The sequence below is a fragment of the Choristoneura fumiferana genome, chromosome 16 (genome assembly GCF_025370935.1).
Source record: "Choristoneura fumiferana chromosome 16, NRCan_CFum_1, whole genome shotgun sequence".
NCBI classification, from domain to species: domain Eukaryota; kingdom Metazoa; phylum Arthropoda; class Insecta; order Lepidoptera; family Tortricidae; genus Choristoneura; species Choristoneura fumiferana.
This window is the reverse complement of record NC_133487.1, coordinates 19,544,441-19,561,300: the sequence shown is the minus strand read 5'-3', so window position 1 is coordinate 19,561,300 and position 16,860 is coordinate 19,544,441.

Here is a 16,860-nt window from a genome sequence, read left to right as displayed (position 1 = left end):
CACTTCAAAGTTCAATATCTCAAAAACGGCTGAACCGATTTTACAAACACCACAAACGGGACTTATCACGCTAACACACACGAGTAAGAGGTAAATATTACTCGTGTGTGTTAGAGTGATAAGTCTCGTTTGTGGTATTTTGACTATGAAACGATTTTGATGAAACATGTCTAAGAACCATCGCTAGAAAACCTGATTTCAAATAAAAAACCGCATTCAAATCGGTCCTGCTCCATCGAGCTCTTAAATGGATGAACCGATTTGAATGCGGTTTTTTTTATTTGAAGTCAGATTTTCTAGCAATGGTTCTTAGATATGTTTCATCAGAATCGGTTTAGCCGTTTTTGAGATATTGATCCTTGAAGTGATAAAGTCGGGGGTTTCCAACCATTTTTTGAAAGAAAGCAAGAAAGAAAATACATCTATTTGGTTAGGTTAGGTTATTTCTATTGAGGTACGGAACCCAGAAAATATTTCTTCAGCCGTAAAATGAGCGTGCTCAGTCAGTTATTAAAGGTAAGCAATTCCTTCCGTTGTTACGGAAATAATAATAAATTGGTTAACTTAAGTAGTAAAGACTGTCCGCGATATAATCCGGACATGCCTGATCTGGTGTATCTTTGTAATGAATGCTAATTTCCGGGCAGCACTTTCTTGTAATAGTATGTACATATGTACTTGTATATATGTACTTTTTTATAAATACAACCCCAATAAAATGTTAGAGCGCCTGTGAGTTTTAGCTTTATGTATTTCACTGTGTCTAAATTGCTCTGTACAGCGTTTTTTGATAATCTTCACTCGTTTTCAACTTCAATGCCACAATTGTATTTAATTTTATATTTTCACAAGCTGTTTTACGCTCATTAGGATATTATCTTTCCAATAAAAATCATGATGTTACTGTTTTATACTTGGGGGAGTCGGGAGGACCCTTTGGCTGACGTAGGTCATGTTCTAGGTTAGTCATTTTATGAATAGGTCATGTTCTAGGTTAGTCATTTTATGAGTAGGTCATGTTCTAGGTTAGTCATTTTATGAGTAGGTTCATGTTCTAGGTTAGTCATTTTATGAGTAGGTCATGTCTAGTTAGTCATTTTATGAGTAGGTCATGTTCTAGGTTAGTCATTTTATGAGTAGGTCATGTTCTAGGTTAGTCATTTTATGAGTAGGTCATGTTCTAGGTAAGTCATTTTATGAGTAGGTCATGTTCTAGGTTAGTCATTTTATGAGTAGTCATGTTCTAGGTAAGTCATTTTATGAGTAGATCATGTTCTAGGTTAGTCATTTTATGAGTAGGTCATGTTCTAGGTAACTCATTTTATTAGTAGGTCATGTTCTAGGTTATTCATTTTCTTGTCCATCTTTCACGCCGTAACGGAGCGACGGTTCGACGTGATTTTTGGCATAGAGATAGTTTATGGGCCCGAGAGTGACATAGGCTATTTTTTATCCCGGAAAAATGCACAGTTCCCGAAGGAACAGCACGCAATAACCGAATTCCACGCGGGCGAAGCTGCGAGTAAAAGCTAGTCTGTCTATAGATAAGACATGAAAATTGTGATGTGGTTCTTGAGTATTCCTGCGTGAAATTAATGGAATCTTGGAATTTCAATTCAACGGCCAGGCGAAACTCAACGGTTTACACGAGAGAAGCCATGGGTGAAGCCTTGGGTTGGGTGGGTAAGTAATCTTAGCAGCTGGCTGCAAGTTTTCAGAACTTATACCTCAGATGCATCGTCTCCGGGTCGGGGTTCGAGGTAATCTTCACTTACGGAACCCTCATTTGTCACGCGGCTCCGGCTATGACAGACCGCTGTCTGACAGTTCTATTACAGCGTTAAAGCTTCCCCCATGGACGTCGCGGACTCATGATAGTTTTCAGAAAGAAATAAGTTTTTGAAAATGCAACTTTGTCAAATCATAGCCAAACTATTTCAAAATGAAGGACCAGATACGTAATTTTAATAACATACCGAGAAAAATTTTTTTTCTAAAATTCACTTATATTGCAGAAACTGTGTTCGAATGATATGTCATTGGAAAGCATATTTTAATGCTTAGCTATAGATAGCTAACTTACGAGTAGCTGAGTTGCCCTTAAATAAATTAATAAATATAAGAATTGCATATTTAAAGATTACATAATTATACTTAATATACCACCTAAGTTGGTGTAAATCAATAATTTAGAAGTAAATTAATGCACCATCAGCCAAATAGTGGCTAATCAATTTTTAAACTAGTTCCTATCAAATGAATATGTCGCTAAAGTCGAACTTTCATGTTGATGGACACGTCTATTGGCATTATTGTTTTATGACATGCAAACGATTATCAACTTTAGGGTGGTAGACCACATATTTGGCTGATGGTACTCACGAAGAGCCTTACTCTTACGCGTGTGGGCGACGCGTGGGTGGGTGAACTGCTATAAATTTTATACTGTGATTGTATCTTAGAGAGTAAAATCTTCGGAGATCGAAGATTTACGTAGCCTGTTTAGGCCTAAACAGATGTTTAGATGTTTAGGTGTAGATGTAGTGAAAGTAGTTTTTACATAAGCCAAGTAGAAATCAATTTTATACAAGGTGTTAATTAAATAACTGAAAACCAGAAAGTACCTAGTTTGCTCAGAATCGAGAGTAGAATCGATTACACTATTTTTTAAATTAGGTTGTGTTTGTGTTCACCCTTTTTATTAACCTCAGACGCAAAAGGACGGGTGTTATGAGTTTGTCCGCTATGTGTGTCTCTTTGTCTGTAGCAAGCTCATAAATGGGTGGATGGTGGATCGATTTGAATGCGGTTTTTTTTGAAATCTGGTTTTTGTGCCCAACCAGTCTAAAAGTTACGGCTGCAACAGGTGCCAATTACTTAAATATTTTAGCGAGGTTGCATACTATTTCAATAAAATTGAATACTGGCCGTTTCTCTGTAAATGTATGATTATCGTGATTTTGAAACTCTTTTTGAAAGTTTTCCTAAGTTTTCAAGTGATTTTCTTCTAAAAACGTTAAAGCGCAACTGACAAATACAAATTATGAGTGTAGAGTTAGAAATGAAGTAGAATTACTGACTTAGCAAAACACACGAATATCTTTTCAAATAATGAAGGTATTCAAAAATAAAATGCAATCAATTAACATAAAATGAAAAAAAAATAATTGGGATATCTGAAGTTTTCAGTTATTTAATTAACACATTGCATAATGTAATGTCATAATCGGTTTACTAATTTTTCGGCGAATAACGTTTGGCAACCTGTTTCATTTCGCAACTTTTCATTACCCAACTGTTTAATATTTCTGAAACTGTAAATATTTCAGGATTTTTATAAAACTAACCTAACCTAACCTAAAGGGTTCTACACGATGGCCCTCAAAAAAATCCTGAAATATTTACAGTTTTAGAGTTTGCGAAATGAAAAGTTGCGAAATGAAACAGGTTGCCAAACGTTACGTTGCGAAAAGGCAGTACTCGGTCATAATCGTACTCGAAGCTTTTGACATGGAAAAACTTTTCTCACTTTAAGTACCTATATCGAAGATTTGCGTAGCCTCGTGTTCGACGGGCCTAAAGATAATCATGATTACAGCGCAAATTGAAAAGGGCGCGGGCCGCTCCCCAATCACACCCCCGGAGCTGTAAACCTAAACCAATTCCAGTCATCATTCGTTTCCGGTAATTTATGGGAAAAATTACGAGCTCACTTAATAACAGGTGGGCTAAATATGAAACTGGGAATTCTGGAACTCGCGAATGGGCCAGGGGTCAGGGGGGGGGGGCAGGGGAGGGCAGCTGCCCCCTCTGGAAATTGTATGTTCTACATAAATATTATGTCCCGTTTACTTATGAAGCAGCTGGGCTACTCCGAAACTCGAAACTCGAAGTTCGTGTCGTACGGTCCCTCTGACACTTACACTGTTTGATACGAGAGCGAGAGGGACCGCACGATACGAATTCCGAGTTACGAGTTTCGTAGTAGCCCTGCAGGATCCCTTGCAGGTGTTTGCCCTACACATTACATAATATGCCTTGTGTTTCATGTAGTTGTCTTTGTGTAGTTTGTAATGTGTATGACAAAACAAGCGCGGGCAATCTGACCTAAAAAATCTGACTTGCCCCCCCTAGGCTAGAAGCTGGGTACGCCTCTGAATTCGCGTGTTTGATGCGGGCAGAATTTATGGCGCTTCGTATTAAGATAGCAGCGGGGGCCATTGAGCGCTGTGCTTGGAACTGTATGAAGACGGGATGTTTCTTGGTTTTTAACCCCCGACGCAAAAAGAGGGGTGTTATAAGTTTGACCGCTTTGTGTCTGTCTGTAGCCCCGTAACTCTTAAACGAGTGGATTTTAATGCGGTTTTTTATTTGAAAGCAGGGTTTCTAGCGATGATTCTTAGACATGTTTTTGGGATATTGAACTTTGAAGTGACGAAGTCGGGGGTTTTTCAACTTTTTATTGGTATAGGTTATACGCCTCGTGGTCGTTTTTGAGGAAGATAAGGCCAGACTATTAGAAGGTTACGTGGGATTGGTAAATAATTCTCTAACCAGTACACTGTATATGCCATGACCTTAATAAATAAGGAACATCTTCGCATCTTCTGGCCAATCTGGCCATAGCTGATCTAGTGATGGCTGGCTTTAAAATGCGCTTGCCCAGGAGTTCCCCGTTCTTTGAAGACTTAAGGAGGCTATTATGGGTTCGAGACACCGCCTTCAGGATATAAAGCTGGCGTACACTCAGTACTCTACATTCAATTACAATTTGGGAACATACAGGTAATTAACCCCCGTATTAAGCTAAAGAAGCATTTTTTTGATTACCAAAAAGAACAACCTGTTGGTGGCCGAGTTGTTCCAACTTACTTGAGGCGTCCCTAATTTTATTTTACTTATTATTGTCTCATTATTACTATTGTCGTTATTGAATTTATTGTAACTCTTTTATTTTATTTTTAAATCATCTTGTATAAATTTCCACGCATATATATGTTTATAAGTATTTTATAATTCTTATATTCTTCATGATATGTATATGATTGGTTACAGGGCTACGGAACATGCTGAGCTGAGTCCTTTTGGCATCACACTACAGCACAACGTCGCTAATTTTTCTCTCTTCTATTTAGGTTTTGCTGTGTTTTTGTTGTGATGTAGTGTGTTTTTGTTGTCAATAAATGTTGTGAGCTTGAGTTTGTATTCGGAACCAATGCACTAAATGCTAAAGGCCATTCCGTGGCCCAGTTCGGGTCCCGATGGCGCGCGATGGTAAAAGGGCCGCAGTTTTCGACCCCCCCCTCCCCCACCGGCGCCGCGGCCCGACATTGACCCGCACTGCGCTGCCAGGTGCGTCGGCCGCAGATACGTTCACATGGTTCACAGGATTGCTGGGATGAAGAATTGAAAGGGAAGAGAGAGACATTAGCACAATCCGCACATATGAAAAAAACCAACAGTTATAGAAATTTATTGAATCAGGCGTTACTTTGCGGACGTCCGTATCGACGTAGGTACAATTACTTTTTGAACATGAAACTACCGTGAGACTCACTCATATTAAATGATATTGTAACGGATTACTCACGTCTTAAACCGAGTTTAGCTCGACATGTTTCGGGCTATTTCGTAGCCCTTCTTCTCAGGAGAACGCGAACGCGACTCGGCGGCTGCCGCAACACGCACACCCTGCACCCTGCTGCCTGGGTGTGCGTGTTGCGGCAGCCGCCGAGTCGCGTTCGCGTGCTCCTGAGAAGAAGGGCTACGAAATAGCCCGAAACATGTCGAGCTAAACTCGGTTTAAGACGTGAGTTATCCGTTACAATATCATTTAATACAATTGCTTTGCTCACCCGTGACCCTACGTCAGCTAAATTTATGCAACAAATGTGTGTTCATGCAGTTTCTCCACCTCCACACTGTAAGAACACACACAAATCACACAAACCCAACTATCACCACTACCATACGATACGACACGTTTCGAACTCAACCAGAGTTTATCCTCAGAGCAACACAACCGTTCACTATGCTGCCAGCGGGGCTACTACGAAATATGAAAATCGACGCTCTAACGCTTATACTATTTAATACGAGAGTGAGAGGGACAATACGATACGAACTTCGATTTTCGAATTTCGGAATAGGCCTAGAGATGTTAGACATACTTATGTATGTCCTTAGACCTTATGGTGGTGTCAGATTGTTTTTGTCTAAGATCTGGTATTAGCATGATCACAGTGCTTACAGGTTACAATGTGGAGACACATTTGTTGCATAGATTTAGCTGATGTACCTACTATTACGAATGAGCAAAATAATTGTTTTTTTTTGGTTCATGTGTGATTTATTCATAATGGTTTAAACTGTTCCTAATACTCCAATGTATATCACCTCTTGAAGTTATTTCGAACAACCAGTAGAGGACGTACGTCTCTGCAGGACCATCTGTTTGCTAGCAGCTGGCGATCCGAGCGGCGCGGCGAAGCGGCCCGGTGCATCGAGTCACCGATGTGACTGATCAATGAGAGCCGCTGCGCAGGCGTCCTTGAACATTACTCATCGAACATGCCACCTTAATAGGCTATGGCCTAGTGGTTTGACCAATGTCCTCTCAAGCAGAGGATCGTGGATTCAAATCCAGGAAATAATAATAATAGTAGATTTTACAACAAGAGCATAAAATGAGCCATTTTACCCGAGCCGGTAAGGCGAGGGTGGACAGACATGTCAAGGGGAAAATGGGTTAAATACTTGAGTTTTACACTGCTTTTCACTTCGATTGAGAGGAAATTAAATAGCAACAGTGGAAACAATTGTTCACTTAATAGAAACTTTTTATTTTTCATGCATTGCTATAATTATCAATTTTTAGTTTTATTGATTTATTTTGATTGATATTTGATTTGATTGATATTTAGTTTTAAATAAAATAAAAATTATAAAAAAATATATAATAATATATAAACTTTTTTCTTGTTCGTAGATATTTATCTTGCTCTCTCAACTAGCTTACTAAAGTTTACTCAAGCTTATTGAGATAGCAAGACAAATACGAACTAATCCGAACGATGGAAAAACATTTATTCATAGATCTGTACGAACATTACTGCCTGTTAAAACAGCTAAGTTTAAATATGTCGGAGTCGGAGACGCGGTACGAATAAGTAGGCAGTGTCTTGAGGCTGTTTGCAGCTCATTAGGGGTGCCTGTTGTTTAATTACCGTGCCGTGCCTCATTAAGGAACACTGTAATTCATGAACGGAACCTGAAAAACATCTAAATCGTGTTTTTTGGGATGTTTTTAAACTAATTTGAAATATTTAAGCAGGTTGGGTTTTGGGTTAAGTTGGCTGAATATACGAGTAAATGATTTTCAGGGTTCTTGTCTGTGCTTGAAAAAATGTTTCATAACATTAAATAAATAAAATAAATAAATAAATATCACGGGACAATTCACACCAATTAACTTAGTCCCAAAGTAAGCTTAGCAAAGCTTGTGTTATGGGTACTAAGCAACGGATAAATATAATTATATAGATAGATACATACTTAAATACATATTAAACACCCAAGACCCGAGAACAAACATTCGTATTTTTCATACAAATATCTGCCCCGACACGGGAATCGAACCCGGGACCTCAAGCTTCGTAGTCAGGTTCTCTAACCACTAGGCCATCTGGTCGTCGATCGATGTTCTAAGTTTATCGCCTCAAAAGCGTGACTAAATTTGCAATGAACAATTTTGAATTTGAAATTGAACTAAACCTTCCCTGCGAATTTTAATTTGTTTTTATTTGTTTTTGTTCCGTCAGGTATAAAATAATTGTATGATTGTGTAAATTATTTATTATTGTTCAATATATACTCGTATTGTATTAGATTTTGCCCGCGGCTTCGTCCGCGTGGAATTCGGTTATAGCGCGCTGTTCCCTCGGGAACTGTGCGGTTTTCCGGGATAAAAAGTAGCCTATGTCACTCTCTAACCCATAAACTACATCTCCAAAAATCACGTCAATCCGTCACTCCGTTTCGACGTGAAAGACGGACAAACATACAAACACACACTTTCACATTTATAATATTAGTATGGGTTCAGCTTGTATAAATATACTTGCAGTTCCTCTTTGACGTGAGCACCGCAGTTGCCGGAGTCAGCGACCTTCGAAACCTGAGCCGAGCGCGCGCGCGCAAGGTCGGCGGTAAGCCGCTTACCGTCTTGGAGGCCGGCGCTTATTAGACTACGGGATGAAAGCGTCGCCACTCTTAACATGGTTAAGTCAAAGCCAAGGGCAAAGTCGAAATTAATTTTTCAGCTTTGATCTATGTCACAGAGCTCACAGATCGCACAGTTATCTGCTGCAGCAATAGCGTGGAGGCAACGTTTTCGTTACACGTTCACTACGGCAAAGAATTTCAATTACTTTACTTGGGTACGACACGGGGTCTTTTAGATCCGATGCATAACTATATTCTAGTGCGTTAACGGGTTAAAGAGACCCGTTGGGTATCGTAGTTATGATGATTCATACATATATATTTAAAACAACATATTCTTACATAGTCAACCTAGTCTATCTTCAAATCGCAGGTAGATTCACTGTATGACTTGAATGGCAAACAGAGAACAATCTGTCGGATCTTTTAGACCCCATGTCCGCACTGACTGTTTACAATATCAATATTTTTTAGTGTTGGGGGTAGAAATAAAATGTCGATATCGATAGTAAGTAGTTTTAATTAATAAGACTTTCTGGGATACAAAATAATAGCATGTACAATTAGCACTTAATGTTTAGTTATGTCATGTATGTTATGTTATTTATGACGAGACATTGAACTTATGTGATACATTATAAAATTCACGACAAAATGTTTTTTACACGCGTCGCACATTGTTTTCACTTTTTTGACTTTATTCCCGGCATCTTTGCTATTTAATGTTTCGCGTAATTTATCGTAACATCCCGAACAATTTCGTTTTTTTATGCCCATTGTAGTGTAAATATTATTTGTAGCAATATTTTGCTTACGAATTATTATTTTCCTGGCAGGTTCTTTCACTCATAAACAACATTTTCCTCGGCCGCTTCATGTCGATAATTTTATTCACGTTATCTCGCACTGCAATTGTCATCCACCTACTTAGACTGCACTAGCTGAACTAGGCTTTAATCTAGTCCGGCTATCGGGTCACCGGCATCGGTCTTTAAGACCCGATAACGCACTAGATGAAAGTACTTTCGCACTGGTCGTCATGGGGTCGAAAATATCCGATGAGTGTTTTTTGCGTAAATTGCCTATATTTGAAGAAAAATTGACAAGACACTAGCTGTCCCTTTTTTACTTATTCAAAATACAGAGATATCTATCCCGCACCAGCGTTCAGAACAGTAATTTCATCCCCGCACCGGAGGAAGTTCTACATCGGATATATTCGACCCGATGCGTAGTGAACGTGTTAAAGAGAGAGAAGCTTCAGTTTGGTACTGTGGCACAAGACATTTTTTATAGTAGTATAGTACCTAAGTTTTTTTAATAATAAAATAATTCTGCAAATTAGAGCAGCTCTTTTTATTTCTTGTTGCTTGTGATGTCTATTAAGGTCCGACCGAGATCTCGGTCTCGGTCTCGGTTTCGACAAATCTCGGCCAAAAATCGGGCCGAGATCTCGGTCTCGGTCTCGGCCCAAAACAGCCGAGATTCTCGGCCGCGACCGAGACTCCGCGACGGCACTGAATTTTAATATTGGCACGCGGTTTACCGCGGTGTCCGCGGTGGCATGAGCTTTCTATGGGTGGCATGAGCTTTCTAACAGTGGTTAAATAAACAAAAAATTTTTTAGGGTACCCCATCCCATAGACGCCCCATAGACGTAAAGTGGGGGTGATATTTTTTTTTCTCGACTAACCCTATAGTGTGGGGTATCGTTGGATAGGTCTTTTAAAACCATTGAGTCGCTATGGATACTAGATACAACGGATGGCACTAGGTATAGAAACGATATCAAATTTACAGGGAGAACTATAACGGCTAAGATAGCTTGAGAATTATTATTAGTTTAAGAGTAAATAGCAGCCTAATGTATGAAATATACCTAAACTTGGAAGATTCTGTACACAATACGAAATTCTTAGAAAAATATGACTTGTTTTTTTCGTAATGGCTGTCGGACACGCTCTTGGCCGGTTTTTTTAGATAATAAAATGATAATATAGAAAAAAGCACTTATTTTTTGTGACTCGGTATCGGTCTCGGTCTCGGCCGAGAATATATTTTTTTCTCGGTCTCGGTCTCGGTCTCGGCCGAGATTAAAAAAGCAGTCTTGGTCGGACCTTAATGTCTATTTAATTTGTCGTAAATACAAACTGAGACATGGATGCACAGAAAAACCAGAAAAAGAGACCAGCACTGGGAATCGAACCCAGGTTCTCAGCATTCCGTGCTGCGTGCTATAACCCCTACACCACTGCTGGACAGGAATCTAGACACGAATTTTTTCGTCTGTCGACGCCACATAGATGTCGCTAGTGCTGCTGCTTAAGTAGCAAAGTAGAAATAAGCAACCTGAGATATGTATGCATAGGAAAAATTCGTGTCTAGATTCCTGTCCAGCAGTGGTGTAGGGGTTATAGCACGCAGCACGGAATGCTGAGGACCTGGGTTCGATTCCCAGTGCTGGTCTCTTTTTCTGGTTTATCTGTGCATCCATGACTCAGTTTGTATTTTCGATATGGTTTCACGGGATACCGTAAAGTAACAAATTTGGAGTTGAAATAAAAAATACAAAAAGTCCAAAAACCAATCATTATTTAATTTTAGTCATTATCATTTTCGTGGATACTTTTCTGTAAAAATTATAGCAGATTCCGATGCAGTTTCCCCTTGAACGTTTTACCCTTGTCCCTAAGGGAATCTCCGTCTGTGGCCTCGTTCAGGGAGAGGTTAAAGAAATTATGGCTGGATACTGACACCTGAGAGGAGACTGTCTTTCGCTTTTGTAATTGTTTGTGATATATTCTTTTCATTTTATGTTGGATTTAATGTAAATAGCTGAGATACCACAGGAGACCGAAGAGCTGGCAGTTTCCTCGCTCAACGCATCAGTCTTGCGATCCAGCGGGGAAATGCTGCTAGCATCTTTGGTACCATGCCGCAGGGTCTATTTTTAGATTTATTATAGTTTTAGTTTATTTAAAAAATTTATTGTACCTAATATACCTTTTTTTAGTTGGACCTGTATTGTTCTGGAAATAAATAATAGCTTTGTATTTATTTTCTCTCTTTTGAGTATTTCTGTTTTTTCTCTTTACCGCACGTAGTTTTCACTGTGTGCTTATCCTCTATGTAACAAAATGTTTCTCTTAACTAGGTTAGTTGGAAGAGATCCCTTTTTAGGGATAAGCTCGCCTGTGTTCTGCTCTCTGTGTATTTGTATTTTTTATGTGCAATAAAGAGTTAACATACATACATTTTCCAGTTATCTGGTAGAAATACTGAAATCCTAAACCAAAAACTGAATGTTCGTAATGTAATGCATGTTACACTACTAGCAGTTGCAGTAATACAATAAGTGAACACGTGAGAAGTGAGTGACAAGTACTAGGTAAGCATTAGCACGATTCATCTAAAAAAAGAGCAACTGACATGAATTATGTATAACCAGAGACATAGAGCTCCCGTGTCTGCCGCCCATGTCTCACATAGTGCTTTCGGTTATGCTGATTTACTACCCGGGGTATTACCGAACACGTTTAAAATCAGTCTCGATTCACCATCTCTGTCTAACTACCATACCATCAGATTACACCAGAGGTCCTTAATTTTTTTGTCACTACTTGGACCACTAACTCTATCTCTTTGTTTAAGCTGTGCTTTAAGGAAGACTCTCTGCTTACCTAATGTTGTCTTTTAAGTCGGTATATCTAGTGCCATCCACGAAGTCGCGTGATTTTGTCAAAATTAGCCATTAATGGCATTGTAATAAGAACCACGGCACGCGTCATAGCGAATGGCTCTACCTATACCTACCTATACTGAATCTACTGGAGATGTGGTTTCTTTTCCAGCGAATATAATTTGCAGGATTTTGTCGCCCTGGCAGTCATTATTGACAACTTTGAGTATCACTGGCTAACAGTTTTTAGAAAGAGATAGCGGAAGCATCTCCGGTGGTGCGCGTTTTGTAATAAGTAGCTTAGGCCAGGCTTTGCCGTGTCGCTCGCCGCGCCAAGTCTAGGGTTATATTATAGGCTATTTGGGAACTTTGCAACACAACTTTCATGTGTAATATTTTTGGTATTCAGATTATCGACTGATGGTACAGGTGGCGAAGTTTTCATATCAAAGTTGTTGATCAAAATAGTAGCTACTTACCTGAGAAAATTTACGTACCTAGTTTCACTGACGACGCATTTTACAAAAGGGAATATTGCATGGAATATACCTAAAGAACATGTTCTGTCTAGCTTTTGCCTGCCGGCTAATAAATATGCAATTCTTACTAGCCGTTACCTGTGACTCCGTCCGCTTAGAATTCGTTTATCGCCGTCCCGCGTAAACTATGCAATTTTCCGGGATCCAAACATTCCTATGTCCTTCTCCGGGACTCAAACTATCTGTACTTATACCAAATTTGATATAGACAGCTAGAAAAACCACAATATACCTACGAATGGTGCAACTTGCAAGTAAATAAAAGTATGTAAAAATGTACTTATAGAACGCTTCAGTCCGTGTGTAAAATGCACATAAGTTACCTATGTTATTTACTTAAGGCTTCTTAAGTCGTGACCGCATTCCACAAAGGTAGGTATTCCGAACAAGAAAGGGGCGTTATTAGAACATTCGTTGAACAAAAACATACTCGCTGAACATTGTTGTGGAAGATGCTTTGAGATATCGCTGCGGGGTCGGAGTAACTTAAGCTTAAATACAGTTATAAGTATCTACCTACCTGGAGTCCCATTTTTAGGGCTCCGTACCCGAAGGCTGAAAAGGAACCGTATTAATCTTACTCTGCACGCCCTGCCGTCGGTTCGTCTTTTAAAATGAAATGAAATGATATATTTATTTATTCACAATGAACATATGGTTTGATTAGTTGTTTTATATTGTTGTTGTAGTATATTGCTTCCCATAACATGACATGACATCTTAAAAAAGAATTACAGGGGTATTAAGTAGAATTAACGCTCGACTTACACGTTGTCTTAGTCTTAGTGTGGGTGACTGACGGTACGCTTCCGACTGAGGACACGTTCGAGCAACGCACACATAGACTTGTCATACGGATATGTGTACAACTACAATTATTATAAAATGTGGAGGGGCGCTCCTTCGTGAGTGAACAGATCTGTATATGAGTTAGTTTATTCGACTGTACCTACCTACATATAATTTTGTTTTGGTTTTGTCGTAGTCGCCGCCACTATAGCCACATAAATGCATAAATGTTTATCTATCTGAATACTTTGATCTTATCGTGCCACCTAAGAAGCCTATAAACATAAATAAAACAGTCACATTGAGAAACATGTCTTCGTTTTACAACCCTGTCGTTTTAACACCGTATACGTGGTCTCCAATAACCGTACGAAACGAGTTAAAGCGACGGGGTACTAAAGTTGTTTGTAGCTTGCGAAACATCGATCGAAGACGAATGTAAATACACATCTCATGAAATTCAATAAGCTGTACTGAAAACATCGCGAAGGTGTCCTGGCAGTAAACGTTTTATTTTAGAAGCACGCTGTATACCTAATCGTTTTGCTAAACTAATTTATGTAATAAGAGCGAAGATCAAACATTCTTGTTGTTATTTTCCTAGTAGCAAAAGAAAATAAGTCTAAAACTTTAAATGTATCGTTTTTAGAGTTCCGTTCCGCAGTTGTCAAAAATGGAACCTATATAAAATCACCTTGTACGTTTGTCTGTCCGTCCGTCTGTCGAGACCTTTTTTCTCAGGAACGCGTCGAGGTATCAAACTGAAACTAATATCAAATAGCCAGGTCTGCTACCACTAGTGTAGCACTAAAATATCAAACTTTTAAGTAAACGTAATCAAATGATCATAAAAAAGGCGTTTCATATCGTTCGAAGAACAGATAACCGTTGGGGGAGAAAAGTCCTCTAGTGTAGTCACGAAGCACTAGCTGGACTAACAATATCGCGAGAGTTACAAGCAACCGGTGGATGCAAGTGGTAAGTTGTATTGTAGTGGAGTACCTGCTTAAACTAAATTTTAGATACAATTCAAAAAGAAAGTGAAAGAAGTAGAGACTCGAAACCTTTCCATTTCAAGTATAGTATTAATACCTAATGATGAATTATGATGATAATCCTATCTGGGATCGAAGATAGCAAGATAAATGGTTTATATTTCAGTCACGTTACTATTTTTTAGATGACTAGATAGATATATAGATAGATAGATATAATCTTTATTCTTCAAAACAAAGACATGGCTTAGTAGCTAAAGAGTAGTAAAACTAACAATTAAATAAAAACATAAATTAAATAACAATTAAACAGATCAGACACATAAATGAGAAGCCATGTGATGCACTGAAGAACAGGCGCTGACTCAGCATTGTGCTGCGGTAAGCCGCAGCGCTGGTATTTCCAGTACCCATACCGAGTAAGGACGCCGACCAACGTGATAAACTCAGCGCAATCTCGTAATCAAATGAGTTTTATCTCGTAAATAGCAAAATTAATTTAAGTATTTATTATTATTATTTAAAATGTCAGAAAAAAAGTGTGAGGTGTGAGGTGTAGGGTGAGGGGTTCAGAAAAGTTCAAGATAAGAGACTAGACACCTAAAAAGCGAAAAGAACGATGAAACGTTTAGCCGTCGACTAAAAGACCTTTTGTTGGAAAAAGCGTTTTTATTCCGTAAATGAATTTATGAATCTGACATTTTATTTATTGTTTAAATTGTTATTATTATTTCTTGTTTTTATTTTATTGTTTTTACATTGACATTTAAATTGTTACTCAATTATTAATCTTTACAGATCCTTGACATTTATTCTTTATATACATTTCATGTGTTTTCAGTCTGACGATCCCTTGAGGAGAACCAGTCTAATTAAAATGTTTACATTCACATGACATGCTTAGAATTTTATTTTTTTATAATTATTACTAATCATATTACCTTGACGATTTCAATACAAATTCTTATAACTGACATTTATGTAAATTATAATGTAATGATGTATTGAATGAATAAATAAACTAAACTAGACTGGAACAAGCACGCAAAACGCATCCGTCCGTTGTGACAACTCCTTAGAGCGGTTTTGGATTATTATCTGATCCGAATAGGTGAAAATACGGCCCGGAGTAACCGTTAGGCTAGGTTCACACGGCGACTATTCGATTCGATATTTTCTCGCATACGGTTTTACCGTATACGAGACGGCCGTTCACACGGTGCGAGGTCCATTCGTTTTTTCACGTATGCGCCCCGCCCCGCGCGCCTCTCTTATACGAGAAACCAGGGGGCCTACTCCGAAATTCGATAATCGAAGTTCGTATCGTACCATCCCTCTCACTCTTGTATTAAATAGTATAAGTCTCAGAGGGACGGAACGACACGAACTTCGATTTTCGAATTTCGTAGTAGCCCCACAGTTTGTCCGTGTGAACGAAACAACGTAAACACAAGCGCCACTGAGCATCGCATTCGATAAAATCGTTTCGAGAATCTCGCATTCCCGGTGGCAAGACCCTACGGTATATGGTAAAAAATATGTCTCGAATACGAGATTTTCCCGCTTAGATGCCGTGTGAACGATTTTCAAAGTTGCCATACAAATTTTGTTTCACTACGATATTCGATAAAATCTAAAATCTCGTGTACGGTATACGGGAAAAATTGCACCGTGAACCTAGCCTAAAGCCTAAAGCTATTTGTATGGTTGTTAAACAGGATAATGGAATCGGATCTAGCAAGTACGTAAACTACCATACAAATAATTATACGACTACTCTGCATCATATTTTCACGGATTCGAATCGGATGTATAACTAGCGAGAAACCACTCTAAGTTAGTATTGTCCTAGGATCATAGAAAGACGTTCCGAATTGCTGAAACGCCATAATGCGGCAACTGGCTGAGATAAGGCTGCGTAAAGCCTTCGGCTGACGCGTCTATTAATGCCATGGAACGCTGCAGCCCTATCAGATCCAGTGAGCCGGTGCCGGCCCGCGACGTCGCTCCCATCCGCAGTTAAGCCATAATGTCAATCAAACGCAAAAAACGATTTCCGGTGTATATCTAGTTAGGTTTGATGCGTAATTCGTGCCAGGCAGTTTGGGCTGAGCCAACTTTTCTAATGTCTGCGTGAGCGGTGGTTTATGGCAGTGCCCGTAACATCCGAATGATAATAGGTACCTAGTTCCGTAGGAGTTGCGTAGAAATTGTAGGCGTGGTAGTGTAGAAAGGCTAATAAAGATAATGCGGTAGATACCTAAAGTTCTTAAAACATGCTAAAACCAATGACATAATGTTGTAAATTTGGCACTGGAAAACTGTACTAGGCAATAAGAAGGTACCTATACTCAAAACGTGCATCAGATGAAGAAGAATTAATAAGGATATGTACTTATGTATGTTATCAATTTGTTTTAAAATAAAATTTGTTATGATATAAAATAATAAAATAAATTTCATGATTTGGTAATTTCAATGAAAATTAGCCATTTGTAGTTGGTCAGAGCAAGAAGCTACTGACTGCGCCATCTAGCGGTGAGTAGAAAAAGTAAAAGAATTTAATGTATTGCCATATCAAAAAAAAATATGTTGCTATTGTAAAGAATAAACTGTATTTTTTATAAAATTAATT